The 16,732-nt window shown below is 49.7% G+C and overlaps 1 protein-coding gene and 1 long non-coding RNA gene across 3 annotated transcripts in view; one reads left to right on the top strand and one right to left on the bottom strand.

The window, feature by feature from the left end:
- Positions 1–16,732, bottom strand: part of SNX19 (sorting nexin 19) — a 129,590-nt gene that overhangs the window by 28,214 nt on the left and 84,644 nt on the right. The gene's annotated exons all lie outside the window — the stretch shown is intronic.
- On the top strand, positions 1,966–8,357 carry LOC134525039 (uncharacterized). Its single transcript, XR_010073669.1, has 3 exons — positions 1,966–2,087; positions 3,980–4,135; positions 7,933–8,357. It is a non-coding gene; the product is annotated as an uncharacterized LOC134525039 (long non-coding RNA).

The raw sequence follows: 16,732 nt of genomic DNA, 5'->3' as shown, positions 1-16,732 counted from the left end.
CCTATTGATCCATGGCTGGGAATACAGACCCGGCACCGAGTTAAAATGCAGGTGGAATTTTAGATAGTTGGGACGCATTTCCTTAAACTGGAATTTAGGCTGAAGTCCAAGACTAACACCCCATCCCCCCCCTCCCCTCTTGCAAATAGTACCGAGGGCTCTTTAACGACCACGAGTGGTCTAGGCCTGGGTTAATGTCTTATCCATAAGTTATTCAGTATTTCCTTTTAAAGACAAAATAGTTGGAATACCTCTCTTTCTCTCTTTAAATTGCGGTTGTGGCTGCTACAAAAAAAAAAAAACAAACCCACAGCCCCCGCGCTATTTCCATATGCGGCATCGGAGTGTCCATTTCATGGGAGTCCCACCTCTTGAATTTTTATGGGAACTCCAGCGTTATCAAGTTTATAGCGGCGCTAATACCCGCAGAGATAAAAGCAGCCTCTCCTTGTTACCATCAGAGCTTGGCAGGGCTGGGAAAAGAGGCTCCGTGAAATGCCGGTCACGTCTCAGCACATCCCAGGAAGGTTTTTGGGGTAGGAGGATCTCCTGGTCCTTCCAACCGAGGTGACATCAGGGGGGATGATGGCCAGGGGCCTGAAAATCAACCTCCAGGCAGCTGGATTAATTGGATTTTACACTGAAATAGTCCCATATATGATCAGTGACCTGACTATATCCTGGTCCCAAAGGCCTCGGAAAACTGGGAAAGACTAACTGCAGGTCTGGATGCATCCAACATCTCCAGCCTGCTCAGGAAATCACGTCTTCTTCCCATGGCAAAGTTTGATTAACGTTTTTTCCCCCTCCCCTTCCTTCAAGTTTTTCAGACCTTTGTTGAAAAAAAAAAAAAAGAAAAAAGTACAACCCACAACTGAACAGAGAAAAGCCAAAACCGTTTTGTTTTCTGGCACCAGAACTCCTCCTGGGAAGCTAATTCCCACGTAATGGAGCTCATTGCTGGGGAGATACGGCTTAGATACAGACACATTGACCCGGCAGACCCAGCCCTTCCTGTCACGGAGCAGACGGCATTTGGCCGGGACAATCACGAAGGGAATCCTTTGCTAAGGCTGGAGGACGCAGCCTAAAATCGTGGCTCTTTTTGGCTCCCAAAGGGTGACGCTTTCCCAAGTGCCAAAGAGCCTTTAATCCTAACGGGATTTAGGGCTCAGTTTCTTAAGCAGTTTGGAAAAGCGTCCCAGGAATGATTCTCACATATCACTCCAAGGCTTTGTGCGTGGACTGGGGTGGATTTAGGGAACACCACCATCTCCTTATCTCTTACGAGAATCATTTCACTTGTATTCTTGCAGGTAAAACAGGGTTTGGGTCTTGGCTTAGATGGTCCCGGGGCTACAGAGCCCCCCCCCTCTTTGATACGAGCTGCTAATGGCTACTGTAATGGTAAAGCCGCTGCTGAAGAGCTGGAAAGGCCATTGACAGGAAAAGCTTTCCATCCATCCAGAGCACAGACATCAACGACATTTTTGGAATAGCTGAAGCAATCGGGATTCCAGAGATCTGTCATTAGGAGGGGAAACAAATGACATGGGGTTTGACGTCCTGCGCTGCACTCAAGGCTATAAAACCTATGAATATATATAATCTCCACACGTGTGCATACATATATCTACGCACACGTAAACCAAACGAGATTCCATACTCCTGGAAAAAGTGCTCAGTAAGCCCAGCTCCCCTTTAAGCACTTGGTAAAAACCAGCAGGAACAAGGTTACGCAAATCATAGCAAATAAGATTTCACACAAATTCCCGACAGCGGCTTTTCCCCCCCTCAAACCGCTAAAAAGGAGACCCATTTTCTGGTCCTTCTAACCTCGTTGTGTGAAGAGGAAAAAAAAAAAAAAAAAAAACAAGGAGGAAAAAAAAAAAAGGATACTCTGCAATGTCATTCTCCACGATTTGCAGAGACAACCTCTGCCCGATCCCTGCCTGCGCTGCCAGACGCGGCTGGACGTGCAAGAGACACACAGCAAAGGGACTTCGGCAGGAGCTTCCCACCATGGAGCTCAGCTTGGAAGGGGACCAACATGGCCAAGATTGAGCCGTTGCAGAAGACAACCCCTGGTAAGGTAACGGGGATGTTTGAATGCTGATGGTTTCTCTACAGAGGTGCTGAGAGGGGTTTTTTTGCAGGCTGCAGACCTATGAGTGCACACCTTAAGGTGTCCCAAGGAGCACAAACGTAAACCTCAGCCTTCCTCATTTACAGACTAAAACGCGAGGGAGATGCTCGCTGCACTCCCTGGAGGAACCCCCAGTTCTAAATGCCGGGTTTTGTATTTCTGTTGCACCCAGCATCAGCCATAAACCCTCCCAGTTACAGCTTCAGGTGCCGTATAAATAAAATAAATATACAAATATAAACAAAGCCACGTAGTGTGCTTTAAAACTTGTCTCTGCTCATGTACAAATCACTGCATCCCTCCCACAAATGATGGGGGGATCCCACACACGGGCCAAGGGTTAAGAGGAAAAAATTGTCGGAGAGCATACTATTTTCATGAAGTTGATGAAAAAAGAGGAACAAATACTCAACGTTGCTGCCCGTTTCTTTCTCGCCTGCCCTTGCAATACGTGAGGACGGCACGTGGCAGCCTGGGTGGGTCTTCTCCATCTCTCCCCTCCTACATGTCGTTCCTGCAGACACCCCCGGACAGCTGGGCTGCTGTCACCTCCCCAGGACATACTGGTGTCATTTCACTTGTCCCTCCCCATCCTGCTGTGGTTTTTTGAGACCTGGGCGTCCTGGGGGACAACAGGATGACCATGAGCCAGCAATGGGACCTTGTGGCCAAGAAGGCCAATGGCATCCCAGGGTGCATCAAGAAAAGCGTGGCCAGCAGGTGGAGGGAGGTCATCCTCCCCCTCTGCTCGGCCCTGGGGAGGCCACATCTGGAGCGCTGGGTCCAGTTCTGGGCTCCCCCGTCCAAGAAGGACAGGGAACTGCTGGAGAGGGGACAGCAAAGGGCCACCAAGATGATGAGGGGACTGGAACACCTCTCTCATGAAGAAAGGCTGAGGGATTTGGGTCTCTTCAGTCTGGAAAAAAGACGGCTGAGGGGGGACCTCATCAACGCTTATAAATACTTTAAGGGTGGGTGTCAGGAGGATGGGGCCAGGCTCTTTCCAGTGGCGCCCAGCGACAGGACAAGGGGTAATGGGCACAAACTTGACCATAGGAAGTTCCACCTAAACATGAGGAGGAACTTCTTCGCTTTGAGGGTGGCAGAGCCCTGGCACAGGCTGCCCAGAGAGGTGGTGGAGTCTCCGTCTCTGGAGACATTCCAACCCCGCCTGGAGGCGTTCCTGTGCCACCTGCTCTGGGTGACCCTGCTCTGGCAGGGGGTTGGACTGGATGATCTCCAGAGGGCCCTGCCAACCCTGCCCATTCTGCGATTCTGTGCCATGTTTGCCCGTGATGGGGGCAAGGCTGCCAGTGGTACAATGGAAACCTGCCAGGGATCGGCACAATGCAAACATATTTTCCCCCTTCCGTGACGCTTTCTGCGTGGGGATCAGCAAGGCTTTCACGCACCCTTGTGCTTCCCGCTTATTAGATGGGGGATTATTGAGGACAACGTGGGGAAAAAGCCTCAAGCCTCAGGGAGGGAAAGGCCTCACCCCAGAAGACGCCTGGGGCAGAGGGCTCCTACGCAAAAGCCACATCCAGTCCATGAAATCCCACTTCTTCCCCAACTTCATCTCTTCTCAGGTTTTACCACTGATCGCAGCCACCCCATCCTTCTACGCCACCCTCAAAGAGAATTTTTCAAAGGCGCCCCAAAGAAACAACACTCAAGTCATGGCCAAAAATCTTTGCCATCGCGAGCCCTGCCGTTTCAGCCAGCAAATACCCTCAGGGTGGGGGACGTAGAACAGCTCTTCCAAGGCATTAGGACCAAAAAAACACGCACAAGGAGGCGTTTTCCCTACCCTCTTTTCACGTTTTTTGACAGGAATGGCAGCAGCTGCAGTGAAAGTGGAAAGGAAAAGCCTGGCCTCGAGCTCTTTGATATGTTGGTAAACTCTCCTAAACGCCCGCCTGCATTTGGATCGAGGATCTGGGTCACTTCGGAGCCTGTCAAGAAATATATTTGGGTTTGGTGAAAAATGTCAGTGAAAGAAAAAGCGTTTCCTTTGATATTTCTCTTTAAAAGGTTTCAGGCTTCCTTTGAAAAGAATACGCCAGAACCTTGCAAGAGGAGAAACATCCAGTCTGGGCATTTCTAACAGAAAACTTATTTGAAAATAATTTCCCCCCCCCAAGCCCCCCAGGAACCCTCTCATCTTGTCTTCCCCCTCCCTCTGCTTGAACAGCAAATTGTTTCCATCTCCAGACTAGCACGCACTCACTCCAGATTAGAAACCGGTGGATCTAGAAGAAGATCCCACAGTCCACTGAAGACATTTCACCGCTCTAATTACCAGTGCTGAAAAGCACCTGTTGCTTTGCTAAAACAATTCTCTCTTTTCTAGGCTGGTAAAGAGACAGGGAATGATAAACTGGTGATGGCACATCCTAGGGTAGGGTCAGGATCCCTGCTAGGGCGATGCTCTGAGGGAGGGTTAGCGCGGGGCTGGCTGGGATGCTGATCTGATGGCATCTGGCAGGGAAATGCTAATTCACAACCCTCTAAATCCAGCTAAAACGAAGCAGTTGCTCAAGTCAGGAGGTTGGGTGGGAAATACCTGGTCCAGCTACCCCCCTGGTTTGACTCCAGCTGACGTTTTGAGCATTCAGATGGTTTTACCTCGGACATTCAAGGCAGATATCCTGACCTGGAGCCTGTTCTGTGCAGGACCTCTCTCCAGGTGGCTGTTTGAGCTTTTCCACTTTGTGAAACCAATCGTTAAGTATTCCTGAGTCTCTACTGTCCTACGGAGCCCATGTTCAAGTCTTAGCTTTACTATCACACTGCCTGCAGGAGCTTAAAATCCAAGGAGACAGGTCTGGGGGGGTGTAATACCTTCTCTGGTTCACAGAGTCAGTCCAGGTCTGAGCTCACATTGCTTTGCTTCTGGCCCGAGGACTCCTTTGCCCCAACCCCGGGCACCTCACAGACCCCCAGCCACCTGAGGCTCCGAACCCTGCACCCTCAGTGGGCTTTGCTGAGGTTTCTGCAGCCACCATGGCACTAAATCACAGAATGGTTGGGGTTGGAAGGGACCCTAAAGACCATCTCGTCCCACCCCGCTGCCCTGGGCAGGGACACCTCCCACCAGCCCAGGTTGCTCCAAGCCCCGTCCAACCTGGCCTTGAACCCCTCCAGGGATGGGGCAGCCACAGCTTCTCTGGGCACTAAAATACCTAAAAGTCACTGTCCTGCCTTATTTTAGCAATTACAATCAATAATCATTGCTGTTAATGGTATATAACAACAACACGGTGGTGTATAATGGATTTTATAACCATCGTTATGCCTCGGCAGAGCTTGGATACTGTAGACCAAAGCAAGACCTGGCCCAATTTACCCGCAGCCAGGCAGCTCCAGCAGCCGAGCGGAGGGGACAGAGGTAAAGCAGGGGGACAGTGAGAGCAGGGGACAGTGGCTGTGGGCTCCTCCTGGGCCGTGTCACCTCTGCTTCCCGCTGGGGAAACGAGGAGCCCTCCCCTGCAAAGGGCTTTGGGCTCCCAGCTGAATGCCACCATTGAGAAGCCCGTTCCTAAACATATCTCCGAACCGCTACACAAATGATTTTTTTTGGATGCCTCGAGTCACCAGTAAAAGTTTCCCTTGTTTTCATCTTCCCAGCAGCTCCCCGGCCACAGCAGAACCCTCTTCTCCTGCCAGCCTGGCCAGAAAAAAAAAAAAAAAAAAAACAGGAAAGAAAAATAAAATAAAAAAAAAATCACCCCAAAAAATAGGTGGCACGGCGCTCACAGCCACCCTCTGCCAGCAGACGCGGGGTTTGCTGCACCCACCGGCTTATCCTGCAGCAAATCCCTGATACTGGGAGACTGAAAAGGAGGAATAAAGGCAGGGGGAAGGCTGGACTCAGCATCTTGGGTACACCTCTACGCCTTCCCCCCCCCCCCCCCCCCCAAAAAAACATTGTCAGAGCTCCGCAAATAGCACAACGCACCGCTGGTTTTGCAAATTGTTCCAAAAGGAAGCAATTTTGAGGGAGTAAAAATAGTCCCCTGGGACATTTTCAGGCACAGATCTGGTCTCTCCCACGCCTATGATTTTCTGATTCCAAGTAGATTGCCGTTTCTAAATTTTCACCCTTTAAATGTAGTTGAAAGAATCAGCGTGGAAATGGGGGAAAACAAATAATTCCCTACAGACGAAAGCAAGTCTTGATTCGAAAAGAAACCCTTTTTTTTTTTTTTACTGGCTGAGAAAAATCAACAGAATTATTTGGACGGAGCCACAAGCACTTTCTTAATAATTAAGCTTTTAGGAACTGCCCGTAAACCGCAGAAACCATTATTCACACAGGTCAGGCTTTGTATTCCTGACCTGGGAAACCTGGCAGAAGGCAAAATTTAAGATTTCCTGAAAATTCTGTCCAGCCAAGATTTGCAGATGGGTCCTCGCAGTCACCAAGCACTTGGGTGGGGGGGGAAGCTTTAACCTCAACCTAAAGAGCCGGAGATGCCACGAGAGCGTTTGGTTTGGGAGAACCAAACGAGAACGTGATGGTTAACGAGATGATGGTATTAGCTCAAGTTTATAAGGCAGTTTTTAAGCTGTTTTCACGTCAAACACGGGAAGAACAGATGGGCCGGGAGGTTCGGTCATCCCCGCTGCTACGCGTGATTTGGAAGCCGTCGCTCGCCCTTCGCATCCCAGCCCCGGGGTGTGGGAATTGGCAGAGGAGGAGAGGGGAAATTTGGGTGGAAAAGGTGGACGGGCAGCCACGGCGGGGCTGACATCACCCCCACTTACGTGGGTCGGGGATGATTTAAAGCAGGCGTGGGGCTGGGTGGGCCCGGGCGCTAATTCGGTGGGTTGCTGCCGAGAGGAAAACCCACCCGAAATGACGCCCCGGGGGTTCGGGGCTGAAATACCGGAGCAGCCTCCAAAACAGCCTCGGTAAATAAAGCAGAGGGCTACTTACTGCAGCCATCGATCTCCAGCTAATTCCCCAAAATATTGGGGAAAAAATATCCGACACTCCAAGAATTTAAGGTAGCGCCCGCAATCTGGAGTTATTTTTATACATATTAAAAAAATTTTATCTTTTTTTTTTTTTTTTAAAAACCATTACTGCCCTCAAAGTGGGTTTGCCCGACCAGCAAAGAAGGTAAAACACGTAGGTGTGAGCAAGCTGGCTTCCCCCGGAGAAATAAAAGAGAAAATGTAGAGCTCACGCCTATAATTTGACCATTTTTTCCCGACCATAATAGGTTTGTGGCCTCGGTGGTTAAAATAGAAGGAAAAATAGAAGAACAGCAGGAGGAACTTGCCGTTTGGGTCAAAAGTAACTGACTCTTTGGAGAGCTTTTAGAAAAAAAAAAAACCAAATATAAACAAAACAACCCACTTTGGGTCAACTTAATATTTTTGCTGATTGAAAACAGCGTTCTGTTTCACTTTGATTCATTCTTTTCATTTGGTAGTTTATTCTTTCAGTTCAGCAGAACATTTTATTCTCTTAGTTTGGTCATTTTTTTGAAAATCCCCTATACAGAAAGAAAGGTCAAAAGGGTTTATTTTGAAAAACGTCAAAGCAAAACATTTCTCCATCAAAAAAAAAAAATATTACTCCTTTCTGGCCAAAACATACTTGCCAAATTAGACTGGTATTTGCGAGTCAGTTCTCCGCCACATTTTTTAGTGAATTTACTATTTGTCAAAATAAAAAAAAAAGTTAACCTGACTCTAATGAGAGCACATACACGTTGGGGTCACATAAATATACTTTGTGAAGAAAAGAACTTCTTATTTCGCTTTTGTTTCAGCATCTGTCCCTGCACAAATTGCATTTAAAATAGAGGCGCCTGGAGAAACACAGACACCCCCCCCCTTCCCTTGCTGCAGTCATTTTTCCAGCGAGAACCGGGGAACCACACGCCAGCCCCACGGAGCGAAGCGATTTGGGGAACGTGTTTCAGCAGATAAAGCTTCGAAGGTTTATTTAAACTTCAAAGCGGGACGTGGTGAATGGGGTTGCCCAAGAACTTCACTGGTAGGGCTGGATTCTCCCTTCCGAAGGGAAGACAGTCCAGCCGTGAGAAGGACCTTAACGCACATTTTTCCCTCCCTTCCTTCCACTTCAGGGAGACTTTTACCTCCCGCAGATGATGTGCAAAACACCAATTTAAATAAAACCTTCCAATAGCCTGAATTAGAAGAAGAAATGACGAGTCCTTAGACACGAGCTGCCCCATACCTTAGTCCCTGCCATGGGGTTAAAGTGTTGGTTTTTTTTTTTTCCCTTCTGCTTCTCCCAAAGGAAAAAAAAAATAATGGTGACAAGAAGAAGTAGGGTCCACCTAACAGAGCTGAAAATTTAAGCATCTCCAGCCTCTATATTTAATAAACCACTTATCTCTGAATAACCCCGGGCAGCTGCGGAGGATGAGATCGGCGTGTGGTCCCTCGCACGGGAGAGCTGCAGACCCATGCTCAGGTGTATAAAATGGCCCTTTCTGGATCATTCCCCGTACATCCATCCAACCGAACAGCATTTTTCGGGAGACTCTGCGAGCGTTCACGGCCCGGGAATAGCCCACCTCTTCAAATCAAGCCAGAGGGGATGCGCACAGCAAAGCTTCCACGTCCCCAGGTTAGGATTTGCCCCGGGGATTTATACGTACCCACCTGAACGGTCCAGCAAACACAACACTGGGACAATTTAACACCCACTGAAGGCATTAAATGCAAGTTTCTTGCATAAATTATAGTCTCTGATAATGCTCCGCTGTCCTGGAGTCCCCAGGCTCTGCTTTTGCTCTGTTTTTTCTACTGAGCTTCCTCCCTTCAGGCTAAACGACAAAAATCCCTGCTCGGACAGCTTGAAAAAATGCCCATTCAAATAATTTTTCCAAGGGAAGATTGTGCTTTCATTTAAATGGAGAAAGTTCACAGAAACACCATCTGATTTCCTTGAAAGTTTCATTGAAAGTTCCTTGAATGCTTGTTTGATTGGAAAACAAAAAGGCCAAGACCTGAACATTGAGAAATTCCATTCTGAGCAGAGAATGATCAAGTTTGGGTCACTAACATCTTTTTTTTTCCCTTTTCCAGCAAAACTCAATGTTTTCTTTTTTCTGGACGCATCACAAGTGAACATTTTTCCTGGGCACGTGGACGCTGATTTTGCATTCAGGCATCTACAGAAGACCAGAGACACAGAGGACTATGGCTTGGGCAAGGATCCAAAGGCAATGCTTGAGCAGGACTATGTTTCCAAGCCCATTGGAGCACATGACAAGGACGGTTTGTCCCCACAGAGGTGCAACCTGCCCCAGAAGAACATTTGGGCCCAGTTGTGCCATTTGCAGGCAGTAACGAGAGGGACTGCCGCGACCACGTAGGCTGACACCAACGTCTACCCCCAAAACAGGCAGCTGTTGAAAGGTTTCTTGGCTTCATTTCACACCTTCTGCCCGATCAGACAGAAAACAGCCCAGCCCCTTGCAGAGGAGGAAGGACGAGACCTCCGTGAGTACAGAGATGCTGTGGGCACCAAGAGACCCCGTACTGCTCTCCAACTCCCCGGCTTTCGCACGGACTAACCCACCACGTAATATAAACACACGGCCTTTCTCTAAACCCTTCTTCCTAGCACTCTGTTGTTACGGGACAGGAGGCTATCTTCACCAAGATTGATTAACACCCCCCCCGTTTGCAGGGTTAATGGCATAAAAAGCTTTAGATTCTGCTGTTCCGAAAACAAATTTCCATCTCCACCACTGCCTGAAGCTCCCCTCAGCTCAAGCAGCGCTTTGGGCTCCCTGAATAATTCATGCCATTTCCCAAGGTTGTTGTTTTTCCTTCTTGCCGTGAAGGCAGCCCATGAATACACCTGTTTGTTCTCGATTTTGTTAATGAATAATCCTGAATTATCCACAAAATGCTAAATGGCACCATGATCTCATCAGGCATTAACCATGCATGAGACAAGCTTAGCAACCGGGCAAAACACAGCAGCCCCGGCTGGAGACCACTTTAGACAAAGATGGACTTTCTGAGCATTTCGCAAGGCAGGAAACAAGAAAAGTATCTTTCCTGGCGATAAGGACATCAGCACCAGGAGATATCAAAGAGGCTCGGATGGGGCGGGAGCTGCGTGTGGATTTCACTCCCACCCTGACCAGCTTCAGATTTGGTTAAATCCCATTTTTCTCTTCCATTCTTATTTCCCTTCTCCTTCCTGCTGCTTGTCCCATCTTCCCATTTCTGGGCTTTCTGCTGCATGTGAGGGATGGGACCAGCTTTCAGTCAACACTTTAAGGGCATCATGGGCAGAAACAATCCCAACTTGGGGGATTTTTTTTTTTTTTTTTTTTTTACTTAATTTAGAGCCAAACAGCAGAAAAATCCTGATCACTGGTTTGGGTATGGAGAAAAAAAATAAGTAATAAAACACTTAAACATCTTTCTTGTCCCTTTTCCTCCCCTATTCCCAGTCTCAGTCTCCCATGTTTTCACTGCAGGTCTGTCCCAGTTCTTTCGGGCAAAGTGGCTGCAGCTTGTTTTTCAGTCTGTCCTTGCAGGGGTGCAGAGGCTCCCAGTTGTGTCCTCAAAGGAGCATCAGCGAGGGTCAGATCTGGCTGGGAACAGCCCCCAGCAAACAACCCGGGTGCTCAGGCACCAGCAAACCCTGCAGTTTATCCCCACTGGAGACAGGATAGAGATATCTGACCTACCCAGGTCTTTCCTTCTCACCGAACTCCCGACCCAAAGGGAAAACAGCACAGCAGAAATCCGGGGAGGAGCGGGGTGGCGGCACCCGACATCTTTGCCCGAGTAAAGGGGCAGCTGTGCTGGGGAAGGAGGGCTGGAGCAGGGACCTGTGGGCACAGGACCATTGTATTTCACCAGCAAGGAACCCATCAGCTCCTGGTGGCATCCTGGAGAGGCGGGTAGGTGTTTGCAGATGGGGAAACTGAGACACATGGTTATGGAGCGAGTCGGTACCAGAGCCAGGATTAGGGTTTAGGAGGCACCCATGGCCGGGTTCAGCCCACCCGGCCTCCTGCGGCAGCCTTGGCTTTCCTCTCCAAAGGCTCTGGGGTCCAAAAGGGCCACCCCACCTCCAGCCCTCCATGCAAGGAGGTCCAACAACATGCAACATAAACCGCAGCAGCCCTGGGCGCCATCAGCCAAGAGATGGCAGGTTACGAGCTCTCTAAAACCCTTACAGACACCAAATTTAATTGAAATTGTAGGAGTGCTGGAGGTTCCCGCTGCCCACTGACCCCGTTCAGAGCAAGGTGCACCCGAGAGGCTCTTCACGTTACTCTCTGCACCACAGATAGGGAAACTGAGGCACTGAGGGAGTCAGAGACTTGCCCAAGACCAGAAGCAAACCCTGCGGCAGGGTTGGGCGCTTCAGCTGCAATAATCCCAGACTTTGTTTAATCACAAAACCATTTCTCCTCTCCGCCCCAGGAGCCTGGTGTGCTTCATTCCCATTCTGATCAAAGCCAGCACGAGCTGTAAAATAAGGATGGTTTACAGTTATCTAATCATCAGCTTTTCAGTCCCTAGACACGCTGGAGCCAAAGGTTTGAGTCCCACCAGGATTCACAATGTTGTTTTGCTTTAGGAGGTTCCCTTCTGTTGAGGGCTTTAAACTCCAGCTCTGCACGGGGGAGATGTTTAAGGGACAGGCAGGTAGGTAATTACAGCCCAGCCCCCAGTTGTCTCTCCTTCTGCTCTGTTTTGAGGTCCACGATCTCCATCCTCTGCTCAGACATCCTTACACTATGGGTCCAGCTTCTGCAAAGCGCTTCAGCACGTTTACATGGGAAGAAGCTGCTAGTTTCATGTTTAAATACGATATCCCTGATATCCCGTGCCCCGCGGGCTGACCCGATGGCTTGCACAACACTTCTTGCTCTGGAGGGAAGGGAGTGATTAGTGCTAAGCGAAACCCTACTGCAAGCTGTCATGAGAAAGCGATTGTGTGAAGGAGAAGGGCTTCTAAAGCTCAGCCTTGCTCAAGTTCACCCCAACTCCAGCATCAAACCCTTAAACACAACCTGCTCTTTCTGGGCTGGGCATTTTACAGCTGCGCTAGCAAAACCCAAGCGAAATCCAGAAGGCTGGAGCAGCTCTTCCTACTTTGAGGATGCCCCTAAAGACACCCCTAAAGCACGTGCTTTAGGATGCGCAAAGAGACACCCTCACAAACCAGTTATCCTCCCCTGTTACGTTATTTTGGTGCCTGGCCTTACTGAGATACCTGGAGACAGGCTGCGGGAGCGTTTTCACGCTCCAGGATGTTGCCACTCAGCGTCTCTGCCCAGGGCTGGTGACGCAGAAGCCAGCCCCTGCCCTGGCATCCTTCGGACCAGCAGGCAGCAACTCTTTGCACAGGCTCGGTCACCTCCTACGACTAAAACGGGATTTCCAGGCTTGGGGTGGGATGAGAAAGCGGCTGAAAAACCCCCTTTTTCCTCTTCCCTTTTCCCTCTTCAGTGCAGGGAGAAGGATTTTATTGTATGTGCACAGCACCCAGCACAGGGGGCTTTGATCTCTTTGAAGCCTCCAGCTGATACTTTAGAGCCTCACTAAACTCCCATTGATCAGGAACACAATCCAAAGCGGGGGGGAAACCCCCAGCCATCAGGATGCTTTCATGTAAAAATATTTATTTTGTTATCTCCTTGCTTTTCTAGGTGGCTCAGAAGAGCAGGAGCGAGACCAGTCTAACACCACGTCTACTTAACAAAACCCTTGTGCTCGCTATTTCAGGGATGCCATTCCACAGCTCCGGCTTTTCTGCCCGACCCAAATATTTATCGTGTCTGGAGTAAGTAGCCTGTAAAACGCAGAGGTGGGAAGTTTGTTTTGCCTGTTGAGTAGGCTTTGAAGAAAAGAGCCTTTTTGCCTGCTTTGTATGCAGAAGTCTAAACGTCCACAAGACACCAGCGGTGTTGGGGGCTACAGCAGTACCTAAAAACATCCCTATTTTTAGCCGGCGCTAAAGTGGTAAACACAGAGACACAGCACATCTTAGACCACAGCAGCAAAACTCAGCCCAGTTTCAAGCCCAGAACTCAGGCAAATAAACTCCACCTCACTCTAACACTAGGAATTATCCCCAAAGTCCAGCCCCAAAAAACAATACAAACAGCTTCAGCAAAAAATGGTTTTCTTTTTTGCTGTTTTCACCACCCCAAAAAAAAAAAAAAAGAAATCACAGCTTGCTTTTTCCCCCCCGCCCTCATCGAACACTGAAATATTCAGCAGAAACATCTCCCATCGTAAAGCGGAATATTCAGGGAGCCAACTCCGCGGCAAAATCCTTATTTGCTGGATCCTGCTCATCCCTGGCAAGGAGCCGACAAATTCGGGGCGGAATCTGGTTGATTTTGTCCAGTTCTAAGACAGAGACGTCCGAAGGCAGAGCCACAGCCGGCTCCGCAGCCCGGTTCGCATCCCACAGCATCGTTTCACTGATTTCAGAGCATCCCTGAAGAAATCAGACCTGTGCTCGTACGTGCTTGTGCGCAATGCGTGCTCTTAAGAGTTATAGTAAGTACAATCTGTATTTAAAACACCCCGAGATGGCCATCCACTTAGAGGGGGAATAGGGAGAACTGGGAATGGTGCCAATTCTCAAAAATAAATTGAAAGAGAAAGAGCCAGAGAGTGAATGAAGCAAGGAGAGAGAGGCAGGACAGCCCGGCTGGTAAGGGAAGCGGGAAGAGGGCGGCAAGGGCTGGCTGGGGACGCAGCTGGGGCTCGGAGGATTCCAAGGCAGCGGGAGAGGAGCAGAGGGAGTTCAAGGGGTTCAGGTCAGCGGGACACGTTAAGCCGATTTAAGGGAACAGAGCTGATGCAAGTCCCACGCTTTGGGCTGAGCGGAAGGTCTGATTCACACCGACGCCGAGTCATTTTTCCAGCAATCCTGTCGTGCCTTTCACCGACTACCCTTCGGTGCAGGGACACCGGGTACGACCCGGCTACAGGCGAGGTCTGAGCTTACCTGCACTGGACCGTCCCCAAAACCAGGTCCATCAAAGCAAACAGAGCACTCGGAGACGCAACTCATTGCATTTATGAGCTGGATGTTCCCGGGAAGGAGCGGAGCTGATGGTTACAGGCTTGAAAACCAGTTTGCAAGAGCAAGCTGTGTCAGGGAGATAATGCAAAAGAAAGCCGTTTACCCATTTAAGTAACCCAGTTAAGACAGCAAATTGCAGAGCTCAGCAGTCACCGGGCGGCCAGGAGAATGTAGGGGTGGCAAAACAGCGGTGGGAAAGGCTACGGTAACGGCTTTCCAATGGCTTGGGATTTTGTTGTAGGTTGTCCTGAGATTTTTCCAGCCAAACCCCTGCACTTAATGTAATTCGGATATTTGTGCCCAGGCGTTATTGTTATTTTACCATGGTTTTGTCATCATCTAACAAAGAGTGGGATTCCTTTTTGGCACCCTTCGCCCCTGCCTGCTCCCCACAGCCACAAAGCCATGCACGGCCTTGCTTTCCATCCCCACCGCTTACTAAACGTGAGGACAACCGAGAGGATGCAGGAGGCAAAAAAACTCCTGCAAAGACACACGCACGAGCCACCCCCAGGATTTCGGTAGGCAGGGGTTAAGCAGCAGTAGAAAATCTTCAGTGCTATGGCCCTTACGGGGCTATTCAAGGAGTCGCGGCCCCCAGAAGGAATTAGAACGGCGTGGACAAGGCCAGCTGCGTGCGATGCCCACCCACGGAGCCGCGACTGCGAAGTGGGGACCTGACATGGCATTGCGACACGCGGCGGCGGGGGGAGACGGAGCCTCCCTCCCTCGGATGCCACAGGGGGAACAGAGGGGAAGAGGCTGTTTCACTCCGTGGGCAGGACAGAGGGGCTAAAGCCGCCTCTCCCTCCTCCCAAATTGCTATCGCAAGCAAGTCTTACACAATATTGCAGCAACCTCGGCCAGTTTTCCTTCTGACCCTCGCCATGAAACAGGGGCTGTTTCCACTGCATCCCTCCTCCAAAGGATGCTCCACTCAAACATAGGAAGATCCCAGGGTAGGATCAGGATCAGGGAATGCATCTTATTCCCCGCTCCAGCTTGCAAATACTTCCTCGCAAGAAGCCTTGAAAAAAGAAAAAAAGCTGAATTCCAGTATATTCCATTACACCATATAGTCTCAGATTAAGGTTCCCAAGCATGTCTTTAATTTAAGCTTAATAAAGCTGTTATTGTCCGGTCATTAATGACTGCTTATTAAAAACATATTTATTGCATAGGGTGCTGAGAGATCTCACAGAGAGAGCCCAAGGCAACGATCCCTACCTCCACCCCGTAGCGTTTAACGAGAGATACATGTGTATGGGGCCGTTAATTCACGGCCAGTGTGTTTCTAATAAGCACTTGTGCCGCAGCTGAGGCAGCGCACACATACCTGCGTGCGCACCGACGCAGGATGCAAATGAAACGCAGATTTAGAAACGGGTTGGTTTTGGGACAGGATGAAAACACGTTACGGCGTGACACCTCGCAAAAAAAAAAAAAAAAATTCAGGTTTTGCCCTGTATTAACAAGTTTCGAAGATGTTCGGTACAGGTGATGGTCAGGGCAGCAGCCGGGGAGGGTCCAAACCCCACCGCACCCTCCCTGCTTCCCCCCAGTTAGCCACTGGGACGACAGGCCTGAAAGCGAACTTTATCCTAAGAGGCTGACAGGCTCGCCGAGATCCATAGAGAGTATCAATATTAGGGATAAAGTCCTGCGCAAACCCCAGGCCTTTCGCTTCCCATAGCCCGAGGATAGGAAATAATCTGGTATTAACGCGAGGCAAGCCGGCATCGCTGGATTTTATGAGTAGGGCTTGCAGAAAGCAAAAGCCTTCCGCATCCCAGAAATTGAATTTTCCATTCCACGTCTGTAAAAACCACCGAGAGACTGCCGATTTTGGTACCGTAATCCCTGTTACTCAACTATCAAGATCCTTAGGCACACCACAGATGAGAAAAGTACAGGGAGACGAAGAGGGAGGTGGGGTTAGAAGCAATCCGCCGGGAATGGCATCTTCTTGCCTTGGCACCCACCCTCTGCTCTGTGTGCCCAAAACACCGCCTAAAACCCCTGTCCCGAGGCACCAAAGGCGATGGATGGGTCCACCAGAGGAGAACTGTTGGGGATGGGGATTTACCGTGAATTTTATGGGTGCTCAGTGCCCAGTTGAACACCTCCGCATCCACCAACCAGGCTCATTTTCCGAGGAGGACATTTCTCCCTCTTTGGGACCATTTACCCTACCAAATCACGACGTCTCGGGATGCAGAAGACCCCAAAACCGGCCCCGCTTTGCCCACCTCCCAGAGCCCCCCAGCCCACTCGTCCTGGGTTATTTGCTCAGCTCAGTGAGCCTTGCTGCATCTGTCAGGGAGTTTTAGGAGGGGGAGGATTTTTTTTTTTTTTGAGGTCTGATTTTTGGAGCATTCAACAATGCTTCCCCCCCCTTTCCCTTTCTCTGTTTTCCCTCAAAACAGCTTAGCCAGAGGTTGGGGGTAGGAGGGGAAAACGCTGCCAGAAAAGCTCCTAACGACCCTCTTTGGAGACGGAGTTTATACGCTCAGCTGTCC

Source organism: Chroicocephalus ridibundus, chromosome 18 (assembly GCF_963924245.1).
Source record: "Chroicocephalus ridibundus chromosome 18, bChrRid1.1, whole genome shotgun sequence".
Taxonomy (NCBI): Eukaryota; Metazoa; Chordata; class Aves; order Charadriiformes; family Laridae; genus Chroicocephalus; species Chroicocephalus ridibundus.
Note: the sequence above shows the minus strand (reverse complement) of the source record. Positions and strands in the feature narration are given on the sequence as shown.